Source organism: Giraffa tippelskirchi, chromosome 6 (genome assembly GCF_054371585.1).
Source record: "Giraffa tippelskirchi isolate mGirTip1 chromosome 6, T2T-mGirTip1v1.2.pri, whole genome shotgun sequence".
NCBI classification, from domain to species: domain Eukaryota; kingdom Metazoa; phylum Chordata; class Mammalia; order Artiodactyla; family Giraffidae; genus Giraffa; species Giraffa tippelskirchi.
The window spans coordinates 125090088-125099417 of NC_137280.1; the positions used below are offsets into that span (position 1 = coordinate 125090088).

Below are 9330 nucleotides of genomic sequence, written 5' to 3' on the forward strand. Positions count from 1 at the left end.
TCACTTTCACTTTCCCTTTCACGCATTGGAGAAGGAAATGGCAACCCACTCCAGTGTTCTTGCCTGGAGAATCCCAGGGACGGGGGAGCCTGGTGGGCTACCGTCTATGGGGTCGCACAGAGTCAGACATGACTGAAGCAACTTAGCAGCAGCAAAGGGTTGAATGAATGTTTGAGAGAATTAGATATCAAGAAATGTGTTTTCTTTTCTTAAAAATTCTTTATTTTTTAAATTATGAAAGTATGATAACACATTTACAAGAGACTTGGAAAATATAGAACAAAGTTACATACAGTTCCACTATATATTATAATTATTTTTTAATTAGATAAATTAAGATTTTTAGTTGGAGTTTCAATATCAAGCTCTCAAAAATTAATAGAATGAACAGACAGAAAAATAGAAGGATATAGTAGACCTGAAAGCACTATTAACCAATTCAACATAATTAAGATTTATACAGTTAAAGAATGTATATTCTTAAAGGAACAACTTTTAACCCTACTGGATATAGGGTAAAAATGACATAAAAATACTGTGATATGGGGACTTCCCTTGTGGTCCAGTGGTTAAGACGTCACACTGCCAGTGCAGAAGCCACAGGTTCTGGTTAGGGAACTAAGATTCCACATGCCATGCGGTGCGACCAAAAGATAAAAATAAGTAAGTAAAAACAGTATGATGAAACAAGTCAGCTTAAGTGAAATAAATTCAAAGAAGTAAACTGACTTTCGCAATGAGAATTTAGGTGTAATTTATAGGAGTAATATGAAATAATTATGAGACCTTTTATTAAGGAAAACAAAATATTGCTGCAAACATGATTTTGTTTCTTCACTGTATTATGAAGTAAGAATTTTAAAGACAAATCAGAAGTAAGTGAATTGGCACTTTGACCATTGATTGAAAGTGTAAATTGGCACAGTAATTTAGGAAAGTATTATGGCATGTCTGATTAAAATTTAAATGTGCATACTTTTAACTAAGCACTTCTCAAAATAAACACATAATCACATACATACACACACACACACACTTTCAGAAATACACCTAAATATTCATATAGTAAAAATAAATATGAAATATTCATAATGGCTGAATATTATACAGCCATTACCAGGAGTAAAACAGTTATCTGGGAAATTTCCTGGCTCTCCAGTGGTTGGGACTCTGTCCTTTCACTGCCAAGGACCTGGGTTCAATCTGGGTCAGAGAACTGGGATTTCGCAGGTAGCACCACAGGGCCAAAAAATAAAACAAACAAAACCCCCCAGAGTTATCTGTAGTGACATCATAAATGTTAAATAAAAATAAAAAACACAGTAGTATGTAGAATGTGGTTACATTTGGGTAATATATATAATGTACATATTTATGTATATGTAAAAGTCTGGAGGAATATACAATTATCTATTAATGATGTAGTGTTCAGGAGAATGGGATTTGAAAAGACTTTCACTTTTTTTGCCTTTTCTGGATGAATTGAGTTTTGTGCAAGCAGCATGAATTTTTTAATGTTATTGAACCTAAATAAAATAAATAGAAGACCAAGAAAAAAATAAATCATGCAGGAAATATAACCAAAATTTACATCTTTTTAAAACCTAAAATATATGGACATACTGTATTCACTTATTCAAAAAGCACATACATATACAATAAAAGCTTTTTACAGCAGTATAACAAATATACTTTTGCTTGCTAGTGATCCCCAGATGTTTTTTCCTTAGTTGATTATAATATAACTTTAATATAATAAATAAATTAAAAGTGTATATGAGATACCAGGAAAGGGCATCAGAGGTTTAGTGTTTAGTTCTTGTCACAAAGTAAATTTTCAATAAATGTTGAATGAATGAAAAGTTTGCCAATATCAGAAAAAATGATTTTTATTTTAATAAGAATGAGTGAGATTGTTCAGTTCTGAATTATTTCTGCAAATAAGATTCTGACACCCTAACGTAAGGCAGTTTTCTTGTTTACAAATTCTGAGCCTTAATAGTAAAATAGCATAGAGATAAAATAAATGGAAATACAGTGCAATCACATATTACTCTAGGGTTAGGGTCCAAAGTGTATGTGGGTGGTGAATAGCATGTTTAATTAGTAAAAACTTGCAAATCACACAAATCTTTCCAAGTACATTTTCCCTAGTTGTATTGGTACCACTTTAAAGAGAAATTCTCATGTATGCTAAAGTTTAAGAATTACTAAACTCATCTAAATCAGGGAACAAAAGAAATTCCTTTATCTGGACATTCAGACTTTTCTGCCATTAAGATAAATGATGAATGAGGATTGATGGAGGATTATAAAGTGTTCCTGCTTGCCTATAGGGTTTATTCCATTCGCTTTTTAGTGTTAGCTCAGTAACCTTGATGCATACACAAATTCTTTAATGAGAATTAAATTTGATAATTTAATTTGGCTATGTATTGTAACATCATTGAATTTCTCCATGATTTTTTAAAAAATATATTGGAGGGAGAATAAGCATAGGGAATAATCCAAGAGAATTTAATTTTCTGTCCCTACCCCCAACCTAAAATTGCCAAGTTTTTAGAATTATAGCTAGTTTCTCATCCAGGGATGTGTACTCAGGAAACTCGCAGTCTGATTTTTTCAGGGTTGCAGCTGCTTTCTTAACACATCATTGTTGACACTTGGAAAGAGGACTTTTTTGTAATTTGAAAATCCTCTTTATTCTTCAACTCCTGCTAGCTTAAGGAACACTAAATCTACTTATCCTAGGAGGCATATCTGTCTAGTATATCCTATGTATACATTGATTTACGAACCAATAAATGTTTCATATACAGTTGAGATTTTAAATGAGCTTATGATAATTGGATCAGAGGAATACTAGTCTAGCTTGAGAATATAGCAGAAAACCAATCATGGGAGGCTATGATGAAATTTTAATTATAAAGGATATTGAATATCTTAGGGTGACAGTTCTGTTATAATAGATGTAACATTGAATTGGAAAGGGAGAAAGTGAGATTTTTTTCCCCTAGATCTGCTTGAAACCAACTCTTATTTCTAGTAAATTATCAAACCATTCTATGCTTCAGTTTTATATCTTCATTAAAGTTACCACCTTATTGTCTTTGGTTTACTGAGTTTATTGAAAAATTCCCCAATAGGTTTAGATAAAGAAAAAGTCTCAAGTTAAAGTGTTAACTAATTGGAAAGTTTGGTATGCATGTGTGTATACATATTTTTTATATTCAGGGCTGGAAGGCTGAAGTAGACATCAACCCACTTCAAGTTGTAGATGTATAAATTAAATGATATTAAGATCTTTGTTTTATGTAGAAAAGCAATTTATTCCATTATAAGCACTTACACAGTTAGTCATGGAGAATAACAGGCCTGCTGGTGAAACAGATCACCCCAAATATCAAACTAGTGGTCAAGGACTAACTCCTTTAAAAAAAAAGCAACTCTTATCCAGGATTAATTTAATTTTAAAAACAAATACAAGCAATTGATTCACTCTTCTCAGCTTAACTGGACAGTCTACCTGTGGTATAATTGTTGGGTAAAAACATACATCTTTACAACTTGGTAGTCCCAAGTTTTTTTAAAAACCATTTCACAGAAAGTAAAGAAATAATATTAAAACAGCTCGAGAAATACACTAACAAGCAAAAATATTTGGGGAAGGAGGAACACATTGTTTTGACTTAACTGAAGAAACTGAGAGGAGACTGGTCTATGTAAGAAAATGTGCATCCTGGAAAGTTCGGCATGTAGGAATTTGTATGACTTGACTCTCCTCTATTTCCTGAATGAAAACAACATCTTGTAGTATTTATAATTCATGGCTCAGACACCTACCTCACTTGGCTCTATTTCTTACTCACTCTAGTCTTTACTTAAGTGAGTCTGAAAAACTTGGGGATATAGCATAATAAGAAAAATAACCACACACAATATCCCCCCTTTTTTGTGGCTACTTTTAGACCTCTGTTACTAGAAAATTCCTAAAGAAAATTTAAATATAAGTCTGTGGCTCTGCTGAATCAAGAAGCCACCAGTTAATATTTAGAAAACACCTTCTGTTTGGACTAATAACATTGTTGATAGAATTTATTACAGAGGGATAACCAAACAAAGTCTGTGTCTCAAAACCAGTGTTAAATCAATCTCAGAGTTGAGAGGAAGAACAGGGGAGTCCAAAAATCACAAAAAGTGCAGACATGATCTAAGATCCTTGTCCTTCTGGAGCCACATTTTCTTCAGGGTCTTCAGCATTATAAATGTTCTCTGCCATTTGCCACACTTGCATGATATTGTCTTCTGATACAGAACAAATCACCCAAGGTTTGTTGGGATTCCAGGAGAAATCAGATATCTTGGCAGTGTGACCACCATAAATAAACAACAATTCTGGTGGCCCATCTTCTGGATCTTCAGGGGATTGTTCCTCTCCAATTTTGCTTAAATCCCAGACATTCAGTCTACAATCAGTACCACTGGAAGCCAAAATAGTCTCATTGTGAGGTGACCACTGAACCTGAAATATTTCATCCTTATGTGTTTCAAAGGAATGCAACTTAAGTTTCAGATTTCTCAGATCCCACAGGGCAACAGTCTTGTCAGCTGATCCTGTGGCAAGAATGAACTCACTGTAAGGATTGAAAGAAAGGCAGTTCACTTCAGCAGTGTGAGCATCAACTGAGTGACTTAGTTTGGAAGTATTGTTAGAATGAGTATCCCAGATCATGAGTTTCTGATCATCAGCAACCGACCCAAAGAGGACTCATGGAACAGATGCCAGGAGACATCCTCTACTATTGCTGTGTGCCCTGTGAAGATGATCTTTGCATCCACAACTTTCCCTTCCTTTGGAACAGCACTGATGTCCCACAGGCAGATGGTGTGATCATCTGAAGCACTCAGTAGGTGCCCACTGAGATTTGGGTTCCAAGAAAGCCTATAGCCTTCCTTCTGATGTCCACAGAGATGCAAGTCTGGGTTGCACTCTCCAGAATGGTCTGGTTTAGAAGGATGTTTTGTATAGTCAAAACCAAGAACATCACTGGATGCAGTCTTTGTTGCAATGATGCAAGGGTTCTGGGGCATATAGTGTGCCCTGTTTACCTCTCCTTCAAGGTTGATCTTGATTTCTAATACAATTTTTCCACTAACCAAGTCAAAACCTCCAAATTCTCCTTTTTCACTGTTGTAGCGTGAAGCATCAAACTGAGCATCATCGTTAGGGAGCTGCACGCTGGCTATCACAATGTGGTTTTGTTCCTCTGACGTGTGTGTGTCCCCAGGACAAGTCGATGAATACTGAAATCTTTCCCTTCTGGTCTGGTTACATCTGGAAGCCACTGTGCAGTTAGGCTAGGCCACTCCAGAGCATGAGTCATCACCAAATTGTAAAGAAAAGGCGTGTTCTTTTTCCATATTTTGTATTCTTCGTTGATCACACATTTTTCTACTCTGTCATCAAAGGCTGCTTCCTTGTCGGCCATGGAGGGTAGGCAAGCCGGTGGGGATCCTGTGATATTTAGGTCTTTGAGACCATTAGATCAGAGATGCTATATAAATAGAACCAGTACTAGATTTTTCTTCTCAGTACTAAATTTTTCTTCTCAATTCCATCAGTCAAGAATGCAAAAAAAGAATGCAGAAACTTGAGGTTTTGCTCTTTTCACTCATCCGTTCTTTCTCCTCAGGTTATTTTGATAATTTTATGAGACTTCTATCCCTATGCTGTGCCCTCTTTTTTTTCTGGCTAATAATCATTGAAAATGCATAAAATGGAAATTTTACATGCTTTATCTCAATAAATGCATAGCAGAAACTGTTGGTAGTAAGTACTGTTTTCCCCTATTTTACTAAGCTGAGATCTAGAGAGAGACAGAGAGAGCGTGCGAAAACCTTTCCCAAGGACACATAATAAACAGTAGAGCCAGATCTTGAATCTTAAGAGTCTGGTTTTACATTAAGCAGGATTATTATCAGAGGACCCTCCCTAGGTGCATGTCCTAAACATATGATGTGATTAAAAACCTTCATGTGGAGTTGGGTTAATAATTGCTAGTGGAATTTAATCCTAGAATCTTACTACCTAAAAGATGCATTGTAAAAAGTTCTGAGGATACCACAAAAATGAAGAATCTATAAGTCTCTTGTAACTCTGAGAGGTTTCTAACTTTGATAAAAGTTTTAGATAACAGTAATTGCTCATCAAAATACCTTAAAGATCTTTTCATATCACAGGATACATGGTATATCTTAACTTGGCTAATTTAGAGAATTGATATTTTACCCACCTTATAATATACACATAACTGCTGAAGAATTTATGTAACAATATCCATCACAACAAATACATGAATGAGATATCAGAAAAGTCTGGAAATTCCCTGGTGGTGCAGTGGTGGCTGTGCTTCCACTTCAGGGGGCTCAGGTTCATGCCCTGGTCAGGGAACTAAGATCCCATAAGCCAATTTATTTGTAAAACCCCGTTACTTAGGCAGAATATTGTAGATGAGATCCCAAACCATGTAGTATGGCCAAAAAAAAGGTTCATTTGTAAAACCCAGTTACTTAGGCACAGTATTGTAGGTGGGAAGATGGTACTGAAAGAAGAAATGAAACACAAATCTGTTTTGTATCACAGTTTTGCTAAGGCCAACCACTGTGTGTGTGTGTGTCTGTTTGTCTGTGTGTGTGTGTGTGTGTGTGTAGGCTTCCTAGGTGTGCCTAGTGCTTCCTAGGCACTTGTGGTAAATAACCTGCCTGCCAATGCAGGAGACATAAGAGACACAGGTTTGATCCCTGGGTCAGGAAGATCCCCTGGAGGAGGGCATGACAACCCATCCAGTATTCTTGCCTGGAGAGTCCCATGAACAGAGGAACCTGGCAGGCTACAGTCCATAGGGTTGCACAGAGTTGGACATGACTGAAGCGACTTAGCACACACATGTGTGTGTATGTATGTATGTGTATGTGTATATATATATATATATATATATATATTCCAACTGAAGTCTCTAAAAGATCAAAAAATTATAGTTGTAAAAGGATTGGATAGGAGCTCATATAAAATACTTGGAAATTTTTGCTGGAGGCAGTAACATAATTCTTAATTAAGAGGGCACATGCAGTGGTCAGAGGTGGTATTTCTATCTCAAGAAAAAAGGGCATGGAAAAGAGCTTCCTGAAAATTCTGTTAAATTCCTTCACCTTTTGGGTATCTAGTTTCTTCATCAGTACCAACCTGACTGGGGACTGTGCTCTTGTGAGCATTAAATGAAATACTATGTATAGAAACAATATGTAAACGTAGTGCTAAGGCATCAACATGGCAAGGAGGAACCAAAAAGCCAATAATCACTTGACACTCTGTATATATGAACAGATGCTTTTGAGAATTCATCCTTTTTAGGTGGAGGTGTATGTTTGTTTTCTCCAAGCAGCAAACACAATGGGTATAGAAAGAAGACACTGTGACCTTCATTTATACCAAGCTTAGGTCAATCCTGGAAAACAGTTCCAATTCCAGGTACCTCACCAATATCTACATTTTTTGAAATTAAAAAAAATATGTGTACAAATCGATGACTGCTTTGGCTAAAACCCACTTGGAACAAGGGTATTTTTTAGTGCCAAATTACCATCTTATTTTATTCTATGGCTAAAATCCCAAGAACTGAAGAGGAGAAACAGGGCCAAACAAGTTTTTCTATTAAAATAAAAGCCCTCGAGTGATGAATGGAAACTTGGAACAGGTTTTAATGGCAATACCGGAAGCCAGAAATTAACTTAAATACAAACTTACCAATTTCTGGCATGCATTGAGTCTGAAATAGAATATTGGTTCTAATTTTAGTGAATTAGAAACATGGCTTACTCCAGGCAGTTGGTTTTCTCATTCCAGAAAGCTCAACTTGTTGCTGGATTGGCCTGGACAATTGATGCTTCCTTGCTTTGAGTCATTGATGAAATGTTGAATAACTAACTGCTAAGACCAATGGTGAATCTCTGCAGTCCTACAAGAATTCTCCTTTCAGGCTGAAACATTCCATTAATAAAAACTTTTTGTCACTGTTATCCAAATAATTATGAAATCATCTAATTATACTGTCCATAGCCTTTCTTCCTTCCTTTTGTCTGTAAGGATATATTGGGGGACTTTATTTAATGTCTTCGTGAATTCCAAATAGACTGTGCCTGTAGCATCCTCCTTGTCAGTTATTCTAGGAAGTGAAAATCTAAAATGCCCATGTGGAATTTTTTTTAAAAGTTTACGTGGCTTAAAGCTCAACGTTCAGAAAACTAAGATCATGGCATCTGGTCCCATCACTTGATGGCAAATAGATGGGGAAACAGTGGAAACAGTGTCAGACTTTATTTTTTTGGGCTCCAGAATCACTGCTGATGGTGATTGCAGCCATGAAATTAAAAGATGCTTACTCCTTGGAAGGAAGGTTATGGCCAACCTAGATAGCATATTTAAAAACAGAGACATTACTTTGCCAACAAAAGTCCGTCTAGTAAAGGGTATGGTTTTTCCAGTGGTCATGTATGGATGTGAGAGTTGGATGAAGAAAGCTGAGCGCCAAAGAATTGATGCTTTTGAACTGTGGTGTTGGAGAAGACTCTTGAGAGTCCCTTGGACTGCAAGGAGATCCAATCAATCCATCCTAAAAGAGATCAATCCTGGGTGTTCATTGGAAGGTCTGATGTTGAAGCTGAAACTCCAATACTTTGGCCACCTCATGCGAAGGGTTGACTCGTTGGAAAAGACCCTGATGCTGGGTAGGATTGGGGGCAGGAGGAGAAGGGGATGACAGAGGATGAGATGGTTGGATGGCATCACTGACTCGATGGACATGGGTTTGGGTAGACTCCGGGAGTTGGTGATGGACAGGGAGGCCTGGCGTGCTGCAATTCATGGGGTCGCAAAGAGTCGTACACGACTGAGCGACTGAACTGAACTGAACTGATGTGGTTGGTTTGATGTTACCAGTTTTCAGTTAAGCCAAAGTGGTCCCTAGTATGAATGCCTTTGTCTCTAAGTGCTCAAAAACAGTTACTTTAGTAACAATAGTTTTGAAGGAATTTATATCAGACTCAATGGCACTTTTTTAAAAATAAGAAATTTGGTACTCTAGTCACATCTGTAAGCTCCTCTAGTACTCTGGAAGATCATTTATTACTTGGCTTACTTATAGCACTTTTGTTTCCTATCTCCTCACTGATCTTGAGGTTCTAGTTTCACTTAAATATTTTGCTCAATGAAAAATAAAGAATTTGGGTGAGATACTTTCTAAATTTCTCTTAACCTTTAATATTCTGTGATTT

The 9330-nt window shown here is 36.4% G+C and overlaps 1 pseudogene across 1 annotated transcript; it reads right to left on the minus strand.

Annotated features, from left to right (window-relative positions):
• Nucleotides 1–4065: 4065 nt before the first annotated feature.
• LOC145511000 (histone-binding protein RBBP4 pseudogene) lies at nucleotides 4066–5489 on the minus strand (annotated as a pseudogene). Its single transcript, XR_014057362.1, has one exon. The product of XR_014057362.1 is annotated as a histone-binding protein RBBP4 pseudogene (transcript).
• Nucleotides 5490–9330: the final 3841 nt, after the last annotated feature.